We start from the raw sequence: 19,333 nt of genomic DNA on the forward strand, positions 1-19,333 counted from the left end.
TTGTGTCCTTGCTATGTAAGAATGTAACTTTATTTAGTGCTTTCTGAGAGTGGCACCAGACTTTGGGAAGAACAACACTTTTAAGACAAGTCTTCTGGTTGACAAACCCTTATCAGAAAAGGGCTGTAAAATGTTAATTGACCTTCTGGCTAGAAGATGATGTAAATCACCTAAGACTTGTGTATACAACTAGGTATGCAGAGAGAAAGCCTGGTCTCAATAAGATTCAGGGCCACTGACGCTGCATAATTTTATATTATCCATTAATCTCTATGTACAAAAAAAGGTATAAAAGGCCTTTACAACAATAGAGGAGGGGCCAGTCACTGGAAAGACTGGTTTCCCCCGTGTGGTCTATTCTCCTTCTCTCCTTTTCTGGCTGAATTCCCATCTGGGGCATGGAGGCTTGCCATGTCTACTTACTTGCCCCGGCTTCTAAGATCCACGTGAGAGTGAGCCCAAGGCGGGGCACCCCCGCTATTCAAGAGGACGCTGGTGGCCTAATATAGATGGTGAAAGTTCCTTGTCTTGGAACTTTATTGGTTTTCCACGTAAACCAAGTTATTCAGAATCTTTTCTCCACTAAAATTTCCTACTATACTATTTCTTCCTAATCTCTCTTTATATTTCTAAATAAATAAGTTTTTCCTCGCCACGCCATCCCCGCTTCGAATTAACCTGGATCCACTGGGGTTGGAACCCGGCAGATAGGACTACAGTATTTGCCAATGTATTCTACATTTGAATGCATCTTATTTTATCAATATACTCTTGATAATGTCACTCCTATATTTTATGTTCTCCTCTATTGGTTTATGATATAATTATGCCAATTATCTTCTTAGAGCTATCCACTAGAATTTCTTTCTCTCTCTTTGCTATCTTTTTCCAGCCAGAAACACTGTTAGTTCACTCAGCTAGTTACTTTCAACAATATTGGAAGGTAAAAGGGAAGCTGGCAAAGAAACTCTGCAAAGACTGCATAAGCAATGGAAAAATCTATTTATTTACTTAAAAATGTACTTATCAATACAAATTCCCAATGTTCCCAAATCGCCCTTGTTGCAGTTGCTTAGTTCCAGAGATATCCAAACTGTCTTTGCAACCTGTAATTTGATATACTGAGTTTCCTTCACTCTCAGTTCAGTTCAGTTCAGTTTCTCAGTAGTGTCCAACTCTTTGCCACCCCATGAATTGCAGCACGCCAGGCCTCCCTGTCCATCAACAACTCCAGGAGTTCACTCAGACCCAGGTCCATTGAGTCAGTGATGCCATCCAGCCATCTCATCCTCTGTCGTCCCCTTCTCCTTCTGCCCCCAATCCCCATCAGAGTCTTTTCCAGTGAGTCAACTCTTCACATGAGGTGGCCAAAGTACTGGAGTTTCAGCTTTAGCATCATTCCTTCCAAAGAAATCCAGGGCTGATCTCCTTCAGAATGGATTTGTTGGACCTCCTTGCAGTCCAAGGGACTCTTAAGAGTCTTCTCCAACACCACAGTTCAAAAGAATCAATTCTTCGGTGGTCAGCCTTCTTCACAGTCCAACTCTCACATCCAAACATGATGACAGGAAAAACCATAGCCTTGACTCTAGTAAGCTTCATATTTACCTTCCAGTATCCTACTGTGCTCTCTCACTTTGTCTCCCCATCTCGCTTCCTTTTCATCATTGTTCTACAGCTGATGGATGCATAGGAAACCACTTAGAAACAGAAACAGTATGACATTATCTTTTACACGACTGGACAATAAGAAAGTCCTCTCTCTAGTATGGAAACAAGAAGGAAAAGAAGAGAGAACAGTCAGCTCCTTTATATGCTTGGAGTAAGAGGAATTACACAGTTGCATAAATTAGGCAGTTAGAGAGATATAAACATATTAAAAGACTTCTATTGTGCCATTTCATATGCCTTCTATTATATCAAATCATAACAACCCTGTGACAATAATATTCAGAGTAGCAGCCAGCACTTATCTAATTGGAAAAATGACAGTAATTTCTCCATAACCTTAGGACATATGCCTGGAGGCAGCTCTCTATATGTTAATTCAGTGCCTAGAGAAAAGTTATTGGTAGGAGAATCAACATATTTTGTTTGTTTAAATTAGGCTTAGAGAACCAAGAAAGTTCCTGAGTTATACAGCTAGAGTAAAATTTTATGGATTAAAATCCAAGTTCTTATCATCCTAAATCTAGGCCTTTTCACCAATTTTTTTGAAACAGGAGGCATTGTTTTAACTCTTCTCTCTTAAACTTTCTCTGTTCATCTGGACTTAAATAGTATTCCATAGGTTCTTTTTTAAACTATTATTTTGTTTACTTATGTGTTTTTGTCTGCACTGGGTCTTTCTTGCTGCACTCAGGCTTTTGCTAGTTGTAATGCCCAGGCTTCTTATTGTGACAGCTTCTCTTGTTGCACAGTATGGGCTCTAGGGTGTGCAGACTTCAATAGTTGTGGTGCATGCACTTTTAATTGCCCCTCAGCAGTGTTCCCTGCATTAGCTGGCAGATTCTTAACCACTGGACCACCATTGAAGTCCCATATTGATTCTTAAGACACTTCTCTCTTCTATCATCTCCCCAAAGCAGATTTTTTTAATATTAAAATATTTAAAAGATCTAAATGACACTTAATGAGAATGCTAAGAATAGTTTATTGTGCTACTTTTTCAGATACATTATTTTTTCCCAAAACTACCTTATTTTTTTGCTACTTATAGTCATAAAGTTTCCTTTTTCACATTTTGTTTAGCCTCATCCTGAAAACCTAAACTCAATGATAACAGGGTCATTGCTTGTCTTATTCAATACATCAATACCAGTGTAATGGTACAGAGTGAACATGTGATAAATACTAACTAATTAAATTGTTTGACACCAGTTATTTGTTTAAATAAATGAATTCAATGGTTTTATTTCGTTTTATTCAGAGCACTGTAACAAGGTTGGAAAGAGGGATGTGTGATAATCACCTTGAGTAATACACTGCTGTGTTGTGCTCAGTTGCTAAACTGTGTCTGGTTCTTTGGGACCCAATGAACTGGGGCCCTCCAGAGTCACCTGTCCATGGGATTTTCCAGGCAAGAATGCCGGAGTTGGTAGCCATTTCTTCCTCAAGGTGACCATTCCCACCCAGGGATTGAATCTGTATTTTCTGCATCTACTGCATAGGCAGGTGGATTCTTTAACACTGAAGCCACCTGGGAAACTTTCAGTATACTGCTAGAAAGGGTGACATAAAAAAAGTACATGTTCTACATAAGAGAGAAAGGGAGGAAAATCCCATTTTACCTGTAATACCTATCACCCCATAACCCCTCACCTCTTCTTAACTTTGGTTTTCAGTTGAGAAATTATATTTTATATATAATACTAAATTTTATCTTATTTTATATGAAAGCAGATATAACACTCACTTTTTCTCTGTGACAACTTCTTATACAAGTCTTATATCTGTTTCATTTCTAAGTCTCTCTTCACGGACCTACTTCTTCAGCCAGATTTTTATATAAGAATAGTTGCACTAGCCTATGTCAGATGTATAGTTTTAAAATACCAATATTCTGAATATTTCTGAGAATAGATATTTTGTTTATTGATTTTAGATTTCTGGAGTCTGTGATCTAAGTGCAAAATAAGAGATGCCAGGAAGTCAAAGGAAACGAATGAGCTCCCCAAAATAGGCATGAAATTGCTAACACAGAAAGTCTTCTCCAGGTGTGGAAAGCTTAACCCTATGATCAAACAGACCCTTGGCAGTACAAGTATGAGTAGTAATCACATGAGATAAGCATAAAGGCAACATCTTTTAAATGGTGGTGATGTAATGCTAAGATTAGAAGATATTTCTTCTTTAGTTTCTTATATTTATTAATCAAATAGGTATATGTTATTCTAGACACAAGGGGTATAGAAATGAGCAAATGTGTGCAGTAGGGTTTTGGAAACAAATAAAAATACACAGGCATGAAAACAGAATCCAAAATAGAAATAAACACTTCATGTATTTAAGATACAATATCTATAGTAAAAGTAGTAAACTTGGGTCAATGGCATATCTATGGAAAAATTATTTGACAATAATATTATCTGAAGTAACTAAGAGGAATGAAAAAAAGCATAAATCTCATTTTGTTCAGATTTCACTTCTTTACATTTTTTCTCTGCTAATTTTGCTGTGTATCCTTTTACTGTAATGTCATAATCATGAGTAAAACTATACAGATTCCTGTGAATATTCCCCTAACATAGTTGATGTCATAAGTGGGATGTGCTCTCAAGACCTTGACCTACTGAAATATGGCAAAAACATTGTTTGGGAAAAGGATATCAAAGGGCAGGGAAGGATATACCTTGCTGTGTGTTCATAAGTTACTATGATATGAAAGAGCAGCTGAACTGCTGTCTACTGTAAAAGGTAAAATTTACATATGGAATTTTAAAATGATATATCTATTCCAGTAGAATCAGCTTGTTGGATTCTCTCCCTATTTTTGGCAATCTTACTCAAGTGAGGAGAAAATAATGCAGTCTTGGTAATGTCTTTGATTGTTTTGTCTCTCCTCTCAATGGAAGGAGAAACAAAGAGACTGAACATTCCCAGATGTGAGCTTTAGATAGTCCAGCAATGTTAAAAGTTTTCATTTTCTCTCCCCCAAGTGAGAAAAAAAAAAATAAATCAGTTACCAGAATTGGACAGAAGCTTTAGATAAACCATAATGAGGATAAAAGGAAAAATATTCTTGCCACTTCTTCCTACTAATTGCTGTTTCTACTGCAGCAGACCTCCTGCCCCCCACTGTGCATTCCAACCGGATCTCTTCTGGCAACTGTAAACTTAAATCTGTACATGTGGAATTTGCTGATAGAAATTATAATAAATTGGCAATAGCATGAAAGGGAGATTTTTAATTGGTTTTGTACTATGTGATTATTGCATATGCATACATAAAATTTCTGTAAGTGCTTGTAATTTCATAAATTCTGGAGGGAGCATCACACTCAGAGAAAGCTGCAAAGAAATGTGCATACAGGATACAGATCCCTTGCTTTTTATCATGGGTGGATTTGTTATAATTTAAATTCTTGAAGTATTTTTAAAAATGTGCCTTTGTAACTGATGTTTCGGATTCTGATTTTTTTCTTATTATTAGAACATCTGAATAAAGGGAGATGCATGAATAGAGAGTCAATCTCCAGATGCAGATACACTTTGGATGCTGTAAACAGTTTTTAATTGCTAATGAGTTTTAGTAAAATCAGATATCTGACCCTTCAAGGCAGATAGTTTTCTAGCCAACTGTGCATATTTTTGAGTGAATCAATTTGGACTATAAGACTTACCAGACAAGAAAGCTCAGGAAATATTTGCTCGTCACTTGGAGTTGGAACACAGCTGTCTGGTCCTACTGAAATCTCAGCTTCGTGGCTGCTGAAGAAACGCCACTGGTTTTTTTTAGAATCTGAGTTTAGATACTCATTGCCTGGATCTAAGTACAAGCTAAAACCTAATATTATCTCTTATGGGCTGTTCTGGCCTCAGCATGTGCTAGGCTAAAATGAGGCAGACATAGACTTAATAAACAGAACTCAGATTTCATGAGTGTTGCACGTTTAGGATCTCCCTCTGTGGGATCATAAACTATGAAAATATCCTTGATGCTGACTGGACCATCTGTGTCACATACAAATGTCCATGGAAACGGGCTTATTCTCTGATGCAATTATCTGAGTTCCTGACCAATTTTATATTTCTGAGACTGATTGCTTTACTAACTTGTGATCTCTGCCAAAGGCCAAAAGTTGGGAAGAGGACACATGATGGGGACAGTGAACCCTCCAACCACTCTTGACATTTGAGACTCTTGACCTACTGGGGACTACCTCCCTGCTGTCTACTTGTTTTTGGTTTTCTTATTAGTAATAGTTTGCAGTAACAAACTGATAACTTAGGTCTACTTCTCTCACCTCTCTCCTGGTGCCCTAACTCAGTGAGGCAATTTTGTTATTAAATGCAGCTGTTTACAGAAAGAATTAATTGTGCTTGGTAGGTTTTTCAGTAGGTAAATGATTAGATTGAAAGAGATGAACAAGGAATGTATAAAATGATTTCAAAATTGTTTGAAAATTCAGGACTATGTTTGAATTTCTAAACATGAAGTATCTGTTGTATGTGCACATGCATGTTAAGTTACTTTAGTTGTGTCTGACTCTTTGAAGCCCTATGGACTGTAGCCTGTCAGGCTCCTCTGTCCATAGGATTCCCCATCCAAGAATACTGGAATGGGTTGCCATGCCCTCCTCCAGGGGATTTTCACAACCCAGGGATCGAACCTGAGTCTCTTATGTCTCCTGCATTAACAGGCAGTTCTTTACCTCTAACGCCACATGTGAAGCCCATCTGTTGTATACAAAACATGTTTTTCGTTTGTTCATTTTTGCTTTACTCATTTATTTCTAATGAGAAAATGCTTGCGTACAACTCTTTTAGATACAAGAGCTATAAGATCATTTAAGTGAGAGTAGGCTATAATTGAAAAAAGTGTTAAGTTATGATTGCTGAATGAGACTTGCTTTCTTGTTAATACCAGAGTAAAAACAAAACCCTGGCATATGGACAGGCAGGGGAATGAGGGATTAATAATACTTATTTTTCAAAACTGTTCCTGGAAGATTTTCCCTCCCACCAATGAAAAGAGAAAAATACCCAGTGATGACTTTCCAAGCTGATGAGAGCATTTGGAATCAATATTACTGCTGGGGCTATGATCACACCTGTCTCTAAGACAGCAGGGGGTGGCCTCAGAACTTTCCACATAGAACACCTCCAGATGCCATTCAAATTTGCAATGAGGATGAACTGGCCTCAGGGACTAGCAAAACTATTTTTGCTTGTCCTCAGGCTGTTTGAAACCAAGAACTGAACTGAGTTAAGTGGACTGACTGGACTTACAATCCTAGGGCAATAGGCCCCAGAGTGGAAGGCCACAACAGGGGTCTTAGTAATTTTTACTGCTTAATTAATATAAATTCATTTTGGGAAGCCCTAACAATGGCAAATTCTTTATTGTATTATAATCTACTGCATTGTCCTCTGGGATTATACTTCTTGTGTGTTTATTCTGTTAAGACACTGCCTTACCCGAAGGCAATCAGGTCAACTTAAGCTTACTGAGCAGAACTCAGTTGTTTCTAAATTAATGCTGTTGGGCCGGTAAACAAGGGTAAGGAGGAAAGCACTTGTTTAAGATAAGACTTTCATGGGAAATGAATGGATTGTTTTTTCAGTCTGACCATCTTTAATAGTGGTTAAAAACAGACTGATATTTGTTGCTGACAGGAGTAACTTCAACCCAATGTGCAAAAAATGTGCAGGTATCTGTTTGTACTTGAGATACATAAGACCAATACTTCTGTACTACTTACAACACTTAAAAGAGTTTAAATGTATTGATTTAAGGAAGGACACTGCGTCTATTTTATGGATAATCAAGTGCTACTGTGCTGTGCTTAGTCACTCTGTCATGTTCAACTCTTGCCATGTCCTCCTGCAGGGGATGTTCCTAAACCAGGGATCGAACCTGGGTCTTCTGCATTGCAGGAGGATTCTTTACCATCTGAGCCACCAGGGAAGCCTTAATCATGTGCTACAGAGAGTCCAAAAGCTTGATGACATAGTTTTAAGTTACACAAAAAGGTAGCCAAAGAGGCATACCTGTTCTTGTCCCAATTTTGATCCTAAACAAAAATCAAATTTCAAAATCAGTTGGGAATTATTTTAATCTAGGAAATTGTGGAATTGTTGCAAATGTGCAACCCTTGTTTCTGAGATTCAGGTTTCTATACTCCCTTTTCTAATCCTCTCACTACAGGTCCAACCCATAAATGCCATTGGCTGCAGAGTCTATGAGCCCTAAGGTTATCACTGGGATAACACTGCGATTTGGTGGGTTCTGCTAATAATAGCTTTGCGTAAATGTGCCTTGACCAAAGGGCAAGAGGTGGGCTGTGCAGAGACAAGTTTAAATAACAGGACTGAAACTTCTGTCCTTAGTAAAGCCTGCTTGCAAGGCTGGCCTTGGCCTGAGATCTGTTAACTTAGATTTCAAGGGGGTTCCAGTCATCCCTAAAATGGATAAAAGTGGTTCACTGTGCCTAAATTGTCTGTACAAACAATAAGTTTTATGCTGAACACCTGCTTTTCTTCTTAGAGTCCAGTGTTTTAATTTGTGATAGCCAAAGTGTGCCTACATGATCAACTCTGAATAAATCCTGGGCCACTGAGTCTCTAAGATTAGTGACAGTATTTTACACATACTGTAACAGCTCACTGCTAGAGAAACCATGTATGTACTAGGAGAGAACTTTTGGAAACTTGTGCTGGATTTCCTTGATACTTTTCTGCACATGGTTTTCCCTTTGCTGTTTATCTTGGTATGAGTTTGTTTACCAGAACAGTGTAACACAATACCATAGACACGGTGGTTTAAACAACAGAAATTTATTTTCTCAAATTTCTGGATTCTAAAAGTTCAGTATAGACATGTTGACAGGGTTGGTTCCTCCTGGGACTTGTCTCTCTGAGTTTCAGATGGTGCCCACTTTCTGCTTCTTCACATGGTTATTTCTCTTTTCATGTACTCCTCTCTTCTCTCTGTGTGCCTAAACCTCTGCTTCTTATAAAGACATCAGTCATATTGAATTAAGACCTACCCCAATGGCCTCAATTTTACTTGAAAAGTGAAAGTGTTGGTTGCTCAGCTGTGTCTGACTCTTTGTGACCCCATGGACTTTAGCCCACCAGGCTCCTCTGTCCATGGGATTCTCTTGGCAAGAATACTGGAGTGGGTAGCCATTCCTTTCTTGAGGGGATCTTCCAGATCCAGGGGTTGAACCTGGGTTTCCTGAATTTCAGGGGGATTCTTTACTGTTGGAACCACCAGGGAAGCCCTCATTTTAACTTAAATTCCTTTTAAAGGCCTTGTCTCCAAATAGTCACAGATTGAGATACTGGGGATTAAGACTTCAATATATGAATCTGAGTGGAGAAGGCAATGGCATTCCACTCCAGTACTCTTGCCTGGAAGATCCCATGGATGGAGGAGCCTGGAAGGCTGCAGTCCATGGGGTTGCTGAGGGTTGGACATGAGTGAGCGACTTCATTTTCACTTTTCACTTTTCACTTTTATGCATTGGAGAAGGTAATGGCAACCCACTCCAGTGTTCTTGTCTGGAGAATCTTAGGGACAGAGGAGCCAGGTGGGCTGCCATCTATGGGGTTGCACAGAGTAGGACACGACTGAAGTGACTTAGCAGCAGGAGCAGCAGCGTATGAATTTGAGAAAAGGTTGGAGGGCTGTGATTAAGCCCATAACAGTATCCATTGCTGTTATAAGGATATAAAGATATATAAGCCATAGCCATAAGGACAACCATATGCTGAGTTCTGTGAGTCCTCCTCATGAATTATCAGAACTGGATGTGGCATTAGGGGCTTTCAACAAAATCAGTGTATACTCATTTTTGCAAGTGTTCTGTGTGTGCTTGGTATTGTTAGGTAGTTAGAATAGGAAAAGGGAGTCCAAAATAGTGGTGGCTAACAGACAAAGAGAGGGAAATTACATGACAAAAGAAAAAATGAAGGACTGGAGTGAGAACCTCAGGTGAAAAAAAAACAACCCTCCTGGCTAGCCCAGTTTACAGAGGGCAGGCTCAGGGGGAGGAGAAAAAAACATATAAAATGAGGAGCCAAAATTGAGCCCTGTCCTTCTTTAGGATCAGCCCACCCTCACACCTTGAAGATGTATTTCCTTTGCCTGCCAAATAAAAACGAGCTATAACACTGGTCTGCCATTTACACTGAGCTGTAACTGAGCTGTAACACTGTCCTCCATTTAAACTGAGCTGTAACCAAGCTAGAACACTGGTCTGCCGTCTCAAATTTTGCTGTGGAGAGACAGAAGGGAGGAAATTATACACTCCTCTGACAGTATGAAAAAAGATTATTTACCAATTTGTGGGTATATCATTTTATATGTATAAATTTTGTCAACTTTGTTAACCATGTTGTCATCATGGTAATTTTTTTTTCTGAAATATTTTTTGGTGCATTTTTTATTTTATCCTTCTGCTGGTTTTCTTTCATGCTTCTTTCCTCTCTCTTTACCTTGTTATTTTTGCAGTATTTATCAGGTGTTTAGTTGAAAAATTTTAGCAATTCCTTTGTAGAAAAGAGAATTTACTTTTCCTCTTGCAAGGTGCCTGGATACAATGGCAAATCTAAATCAATTCATTCAACTTAAGGATTTGAAATGATTTGAAATTACAGCCACTAAGGCTGGACTACTTCAAATTAATCCTTAATTTGGGGATATAACTTTTAAAAATCTAATGTACATTTTTTCATCCAAGCCTTTCAAGGCTGTTGATACCTCTGATATACTTCTCAGGCATTTAGTTTTTTTTTACTCAATTAAAAAATCCCCTAGAGGAAATGCTTCTCAGTTTTATTTCTCTGAATTTCCATTTTCTCTTAGATCTTCTTTGAAAAATATTTTACAATCTTGTAAGAAATCAGTATTTCTTTTTACATTTTATAAAGCACATCTGATCATCGTCAGTAAGTAGATAACTCCAAACTAACTAGTACAAAAGTAGAGGCCCTTTTAGCCTTCATTTCTCACTTAGCAAATATAATATCTCCACTTATTTTGAAAGTTTATTATGGTGGCAAAATTAGATGTTCGAGACAGCCCTTTGAGAAGTTTCTTGGCTATAGTCTACATATTCAAACTTTGTCTTTTCTTCATTTGATCTAGTTAGTCAAAGAAGTAAATCTCTTGGGATAAACCCTTTTCTAATGTATTTTTTGAGTCAATGATGCATTTATCTATCACATGAATGCTGCACTGTTAGAAAAGCAATTTTAGCTTTATTTATTAAAAAAAAAAAAAAAAAAAAAAACGTTCTCAGTCCACCTGACGTCTTTTTTTTAAGATTAATTCAAGTTCTTTATCTTTCTGGTAGATGACTATGGTCTACTTTTCTCTTAATAAATATCAGTCTAAGCTTTCTATTATATTGTATACTAATATTGCTTGGAAATGTGCTTAAATCCCACAATTATCTAATGAGAAGCAATGGCATTTATAGTAAGAACACTGTAGAAGTTACTATGGGAAAATACATGTTCATACAGTCAATGCCTTTTTTTTTTTTTTTTTTGCCACATCAAGAGGCATGCGGGATCTTAATTCCCTGATTAGGAATCAAAACCATGTTCCCTGCAGTGTAAACATGAAGTCTTAACCACTGGATTATCAGGCATCCAATAATTGGATTTTGCATCCAATTATTTCAAAATATTTTCAGATGTCTTATAAGTTAAAAAAATAAAAAAATATATACTCTGTAGTGCTAGAGAAGTATTTTGAGGAAATATAGAGGAAACAAGTTATACAATTTTGACATAATGCATTTCCAAAAGAACTTCTATTACCAGAAGTAAGCACTACGGAAAAGAAAGCTCTAGACCTCTCCTTAGCAAGCATAAGTTTATTTCATGCTTTATCAGCTCTTCTAGAAAAGCAGAGTCTCATTGACAACTTAAATTTTCAGTGAATTTTATTTTTAAAATTAGCATAATACTATTGAAAATAAAGGAGATGATGGAGGTTCCAAGCACAGTAGTATAGTCTTTTCTACAGAACTGATGGACAACTAGAGAATATTTGTGAAGTTATATTTATTAATAGGATAATATTTATAATCCAATTCAATGGATTTTTCATTAAAGAAATTGTGCAATGAAGCAATATTAATGGATACAGTTGTTTGATGATATTTAAGTTTGAATTTTTATATATTGCATATTTTTAAAGCAATATTGCTTGTAGTAAAACGAGGATGAATGTAAGGAAATTGAATTTTGATTTGATATTTATTTCTTTTGATAGTTCATTATCTATCTACTCTTCACTGGAGGAGTGAGTGAAACTGTGAGTTTCCTTTGGAAAATTATCCTTTGTTCATCATACTCTCTTAATTCCACCTTCATCTGGTTGAGAGAATGTGACTCAGTAGGGCAATCAGACTCTTTCTGTTGGGAATTAGAGTTTTGAGCAGCGTAATGAGAATAACAAAATGTTTGGAGCTCATTTATCCCAGTGATAGCGGGATGAAGAGTTCTATCTGTTTTGCTACCATGGCCCCAGAGGATACCTTGGGTCCTGTCCTCTGTATTTCTTAATCACACTGCTTTCATTTACTTGTTCCGTATCAATTCCTTCCAGGAATCTTGCCTTTCTTTTATAAGTCAATTGGAAGTGTTTTATGCACAGTAGTGCCTAACAAATTGGTGATTTTTACACAGAAAGCACATGGAGTAATAGGTAAAATACTTAGGCAAAAGTCTGTCTGCTTGTGCGAAACTTGTCTTCTGCAGTGTTTCCAAAAATTGCTTCTGTGAGAATCACTGACCTTCAGAAACATGTTATGTTTCTGAATTCATTCAGGCTCTTGATCATGAAGACCAGGCAAAAGTATGTTTTGTTTGTTTATTTTATTATTGCTGTGTTTTTCATTTTAGCTTATTTTTTATTGTGGTTTTCTCTTATAACAAAGAAAACATATTTTACTGTAAGTTTTAAAAGAATATTTCATATTTTCCTCCTTTTACCTACAGTCATACAATCTTAAAGTATGCTGCTGCTGCTGCTAAGTCGCTTCAGTTGTGTCCGACTCTGTGACCCCACAGATGGCAGCCCACCAGGCTCCCCCATCCCTGGGATTCTCCAGGCAAGAACACTGGAGTGGGTTGTCATTGCCTTCTAAAATATGGTTTACCTTAATTTTTACAATATCCTTTATCTTGGGTCAGTACCATTTTTTTTTTATTTTTATAGAAATATTTTAAAGCAGTATAAAATACCAAATAACTTATCAAGATTTATATTGAAAAACATAGTTCCCTGATTCATTAGTTTCCTATTCTTATTTTCACTCCTCTGTCTTTAAACCATCTTAGCGTCTCCTTCTTGTATTTATTTCATATTGCTAAATAATTAGTAATTTTTTCTAATTCTTCAATTTTGCATAATAATTATCATAATTTATGTTGGTCAGCATTCTTCAGTGAACCAGTACCAATGGGATATATATTATTATTGTATAAATATTAATATTATATATTACTACATGTTTTACATTATCTTGTTATGTATGTTCCTATTATAGGATACAGCTGCATTAATTTATTTATTACATCTTTATTGTTTATTTGTGTATGTATATATTACAAGGAATTATGTCATGAGATTATGGAGACTTGAGAAGTCCAAAGATCTATTGTTGGCAATCTGAAGACTCACTTATATCAAAAAGAAAAAAAAAGTTATGTCATTTGGAGCAAGATTGATACCATGTTTGGGGGAAGGAAAAATTTAAACTTCCTATATACTACTATTGCTAGAAAGAAGGATTCTTTCAGGGATGCCTATTGGGGATAACTAATGTTAAAAGGACAAAAGGAACCATGTTAAAGGGGTTTATAATGACTGACTGTGACAATTTTAAATTAATAATGACAGGGAAAAACTTTCATAATTTATGGAAGCAAATTCAGTTCTTGAAAGGTCATGATATCATAGTAACATATGAATGTGAGAGGCTTGTAAATGAGGTTTCCCTGGTGGCTCAGATGATAAAGCATCTGTCTGCAATGCAGGAAATCCCAATTTGATCCCTGGGTTGGGAAGATCTGCTGGAGAAGGAAATGGCAGCCCAATCCAGTACTCTTGTCTGGAAAATCCTATGGGCAAGGGAACCTGGTAGGCTATGGTCCATGGGGTCACAAAGAGTTGGACCCGACTGATTGACTTCACTTTCACTTTATGAATGTGAGAAATTAGCATAAAATATATCAATTGAGATACAGAAGTAGGAGGGTATATATGCATCAACTTTTTCCCATTAAGTATATGTTTTTTAATAAACTGCAAAGATGTGGATATCCTTATTTTTCTCAGAGTAATAAAGAATAGTAAATTCTGAGGTGGGGGCAAGGAGTGCTAAATATGAAAATAGTTCTAGAAAGGTTAGTGGCTATATTATAAATAAGGAAAAAGAACTCAATGCTATACATATATATATATATATATACACACATATATATAAAGGATCCTGCAATGTGCTTAAGTTTGGTGTATTGGCTAAACATTCCATAGAGGAGAACTTAACATTGCAGATTTGATTCTTCATCTAACATAGAAGAAATCTTTTGAGGGACCTATTAAATGGAATCATATACAGATAAAATATTTTTATGTTGGCTTGTGTGTTTCTTGTTTTTCCCAATCTTTTCATTGTAGTAAAATACACATAGCAAAAACTTTACAATTATAACTACTTCTAAGTGTGTTTTTGTGTTAGTTGCACAGTCGTGTCCACCTCTTTGTGACCCCATGAACTGTAGCCTGCCTGGCTCCTCTGTCCAAGGGATTCTCCAGGCAAGAATATTGAAGCAGGTTGCCATTTCCTTCTCCAAGGGATCTTCCCGACCCAGGGATTGAACTGGGGTCTCCTGCATTACAGGCAGATTCTTTACCATTGGAGTTACCAGTGAGGCCCCTTTTAAGTACTAATCCAGTGGAATTAAAATACATTCATGATTATGTCCTACCACCACATGATGCTTAGCCACCAGGGAAGCCCTTAATATCTAAGAACAGTCAAAACTTTAGAATATATAATACCAAAAATAAGAGCACATATAATTTGGCTCTAAAATGGGGTTAAAAATTCTTACAGGCACACATTAGAGATACTGACGTTTTGGTTCCAGACCACAATCATTCCACTATCACAATAAAACAAATCATACAAATGTTTTGTTCCTTCACTGCATATAAAAGTTTTGTTTGCACTATACTGTAGTCTATTAAGTGTGCATTAGTAATATCATGTCTAAAAAACAACATGTATATCTTAATTAAAATTTCTCTGTTACTAAAATATGAGACCCATCATCTGAGCCTTTAGCAAGTCATAATCTTTTTGCTGTTGTAGGGTCTTGCCTTAACGTAAATAGCTCTTGACTGAAAAGGGTGATGGTTGCTGAAGTTTAGGAAGACTGTGGCAATTTATTAAGATAAGAGTGAAGTCTGCTACAATGACTGTGTCTTCCATTCACAAATGATTTTTCTGTAGTATGCAATGCTGATTGATGGTATTTTACCCACAGTAAAACTTTCAAAATTGAAGTCACTCCTCTCAAACCCGATTACTACTTTGTCAGCTAAGTTTATATAATATTCTAAATTTTATTGTAATTTAAACAATTTTCACAGTATTTTCACCAGGAGTAGATTCTATCTCAAAGAAATCACTTTCTTTATTCATCCATAAGAAGCAAGTCCACAGACACTAAAGTTTTATTATGGAATTGCAGCAATTCAACCACATCTTCAGGCTCTGCTTCTATTATTAATTCTAGTCTCTCTCTATTTCCACCACATCTGCAATTTCTGTCATTACCTCCACTGAAGTTTTGAAGACTTTAACATCATTCACCAGGGTTTTGAAGACTTCTACATTGATCAATGGACTTATTTCAAACTCCTGTTAATATTGGTATTTTGAATTATAAATGCTTTTAGTGGCATCTAGAAATGTGAATCCTTTCCAGAAGGTTTTCCATTGACTTTGCCCAGCTGCATCACAGAAATCACCATCTATGGAAACTACTGCTTAGGAAATGTATTTCTTAAGTACTAAGATTTGAAAGTCAAAATTACTGTTTGATCTATGGGCTACCAAATAGATGTTGTCTTAGCAGACATGAAAACAACACTACCCTGGTTGTACATCTCCAATAGGGCTCTTGGATGATCAGGTACAGTGTTTCTCTCTCTTTTTTTTCTTTTTTTTCTGAATAGTAGGTCTGAATAGTGGGTTTAATCTATTCAGTAAACCATATTGTAAACAGATTAACTGCTATCTAGGCTTTGTTGTTTCATTTATACAGCACAGGTAGGTAATATTGCTGCTTGGATTCTAAACAAACTTTACATCTTTATGTTGTCTCCTGACTTCTGTCTCTCAATGTGTGTGCTCAGTTATCCACCAAAAACTGGACCCCTCCTATTTTAGTCAAAACCATGCAAAAACCTTTGAAATCATCAAGTCACTAACAACAAAATATCAGAAAGAGAAATTAAGGAAATAATTCCATTTACCATCACATCAAGAAGAATGAAATACCTAAAAATAAACCTACCTAAGAAGGCAGAAGACCTGTACTTCAAAAACAATGTAAGGCACTGGTATAAGAAATTGCAGATGATACATATATATGAAAAGATGTACTATATTTATTGTACTTAGATTTACATGGATGTACTTCAGGTCTGGGTCTTTTGATGTATTTCTTGCTGTTAGTCAAATCAGAATATCAGGAAAAAATAAATTCAAAATCCCAAAGGGAAAAAAAAGAAAACATTGCTGCTTAAAACTGGGAATGGGGAGAGTCAAAGAAATACAGACTAAATATAAAACACATGTTCAGTCGCCCAGTCCTGTCTGACTCTTTGCAACGCCATGGACTCTAGCACAAGAGGCATCCCTGTCCCTCACCATCTCCTGGAATTTGCCTAAGTTCATGTTTATTGCATTGGTATGTTCTCCAGCCATCTCTCCTCTGACACCCTCTTCTTTTTCTGCCCTCAATTTTCCCATTATCAGTGACTTTTCCAATGATTCAGTTGTTCACATCAGGTGACCAAAATATGGAGCTTCAGCTTCAGCATCAATCCCTCCAGTGAACATTCAGAGTTGATTTCCCTTAATATTGACTGATTTGATCTCCCTACTGTCCAAGGAACTTTCAGGAGTCTTCTTGAGCATCACAGTTTGAATTCATCAATTATTTGGCATTCTGCCTTCTTTACGGTCCAGCTCTCACAACCATACATGAACATTGGGAAAAACATAGCCTTGACTATACACCTCTATCAGCAGAGTAATGTCTCTATTTTTCAACACACTATCTAGGTTTGTTGTAACTTTCCTGCCAAGAAGCAACTGTCTTCTGATTTCATGGCTGCAGTCACAATCCACAGTGATTTTGGAGCCCAAGAAGAGGAAATCTGTCACTGCTTCCACCTTTTCCCCTTTTACTTGCCTTGCAGAATTGGGGCCAGATGTCATAATCTTAGGGTTTTTTTTTTTTTTTTTAATATATATAGTCTTAAGTGTTCTCTTTTGCTCTCCTCCTTCACCCTCATCAAGAGGGTCTTTAGCTCTTCTTTGCTTTCTGCCATTAGAGTGGTATCCACATATCTGAGGTTGTTGATGTTTCTCCTGCTTATCTTGATTCCAACTTGGAATTCATCCAGCCTGACATTTATCATGATGTGTTCAGCATATAGTAGGTAATATTGTATGGAAGGTAGTGAACAAAGCCATCCCAAAGGAAAAGAAAAGCAAGTGGTTATCTAAGAAGGGTTTACAAATAGCAGAAGAATGAAGAGAAGTAAAAAGCAAGGGAAAGAGGGAAAGATACATCCAGTTAAAACACATACACACACAAATAATAAAGGAACAAAAGTTTTGTTTTTAATTTCAAGTCATGAAAAGTCTTCAGTTTAATTTCTACAATATGTTTGAGACCCATACATAAGAAACCATTGCATATTTCTGATCCAGTCTTATCTGATTACCTGACTTGCTACTCTAGCAAGTTGGATATTGGTTAATTGCATAGTTTATCAATCTGCACTGAAATTCAGATGCTCTTTAAAATATAATCATTCTAGATAAATACTGTTGTGATTTTCATTTCAATTTTTGATCATATCTTAGTAATATCTTTTTTTGTTACATTTCACTGTAGATTGTGTCCTGATATTATTTTCCAAACTTGCTTACCAAATGTTTCTTTTGCAGTATTACTTGCAAAATGTACAATTTGTTAATATGAGAATGCTGACTGCTTTAGAGTAGGTGGCATGCTTCCTAAACAGAAGCTATTGTAAGTCATCAAAATTGGAATAAAAAAAATGCAGAATAGTATTATATTAAATTGACTTTTGAAATGTTTTCATTTGCAAGGGTAAATTTAGTAATCAAGGTCATTAAATACCTATTATTATTTTTTCCTTCTTTAAGGATAATGCAGATGACTTTTGCAGCCACATAAGAAAATATAGGTTATCTCCTGGAGCATATAGGGTGTTATTTCGTAAATATAGGTGACCAAATAAAAAATGTAAATGCTATTATGTTTAATTAAATAGCTATGTGAGGGGTAATATATACATGAGTTTGAAACAAATCATAACAATCTACTTCATTCTCAACTGAATCAAAAAAAACTATGTAACTTTAACAATTTCAAAAAAAGTGTTTTCTTTCTGAAGAGACCATAAATTAGAAATTACAAAGGATAAAACTGATGGGTTAAAAGCTGTATAAGAATTTAAAATATCTGGAAGTCAAAGACAATGTTAAAATATGTATCTGTGATCAAAAAATGTAACTGTTTTCTGTTTATTGAGATTACATTCCCTCATTCTCACTTTTCAATTGTATCTTGTTTTTGTCAAAGATATGTCCCTTCCTACACAGCTCATTTATCAATTCTAAGCAAAAGAAAAAAAAAAAATCTCATTAACACATAAAGTTCCTAGTACCATCATCTAAATCAGATATGGGTGAGACTTTGGAATGTGAGATCCTGGGTCAAAATTTCTCTCCATCTATGCCCCTATGAAGCTAGAAAACACACTACCAGCTTCCAAAATACAATGGTGAGATAGGCATAAGACAGTTATTTCTTTTTGGAGGAATTAGAAGAGATAATGAGGCTATAGGTCCATAGTAAATCCAAAACTAGGCAGAAAAAATCCCAGTAGGGAAATACCTGAGAATAATCTATGTTTTGTGTTTCATTCTCTGCATCCTTAGAACTGTCCCCTCTGCTCTGCGTCTCTGTCACATTTTTCTCAGAGTCATTCTTCCTTTTTATTGAATTTAGCACAGATTCATGACCTAGTAGCTCTATTAATCTATTTCCTGACTGTAGAATCCCAGAGATCTGACAGCCTTCTTACATTTCAGCTTTTTTGTCCCTTTCATTTTTACTGAAAGTGTTTCTGGTGGTATAATACTCTCAACACCCAGGCCTGTCTTCTATGCATGACAAGGACATCCACATCATTAAACAAGACAGTTCTCCATAGTTCTTTGCTGGATAACCCTGTCTCTATGCCAGGGTTCTGCTGAGATGATTGATGGGAATCATGAATCACAGCACAATCTTCTTAGCATAGAACTGTTCA

This window comes from Capricornis sumatraensis, chromosome 3, assembly GCF_032405125.1.
Source record: "Capricornis sumatraensis isolate serow.1 chromosome 3, serow.2, whole genome shotgun sequence".
Taxonomy (NCBI): Eukaryota; Metazoa; Chordata; class Mammalia; order Artiodactyla; family Bovidae; genus Capricornis; species Capricornis sumatraensis.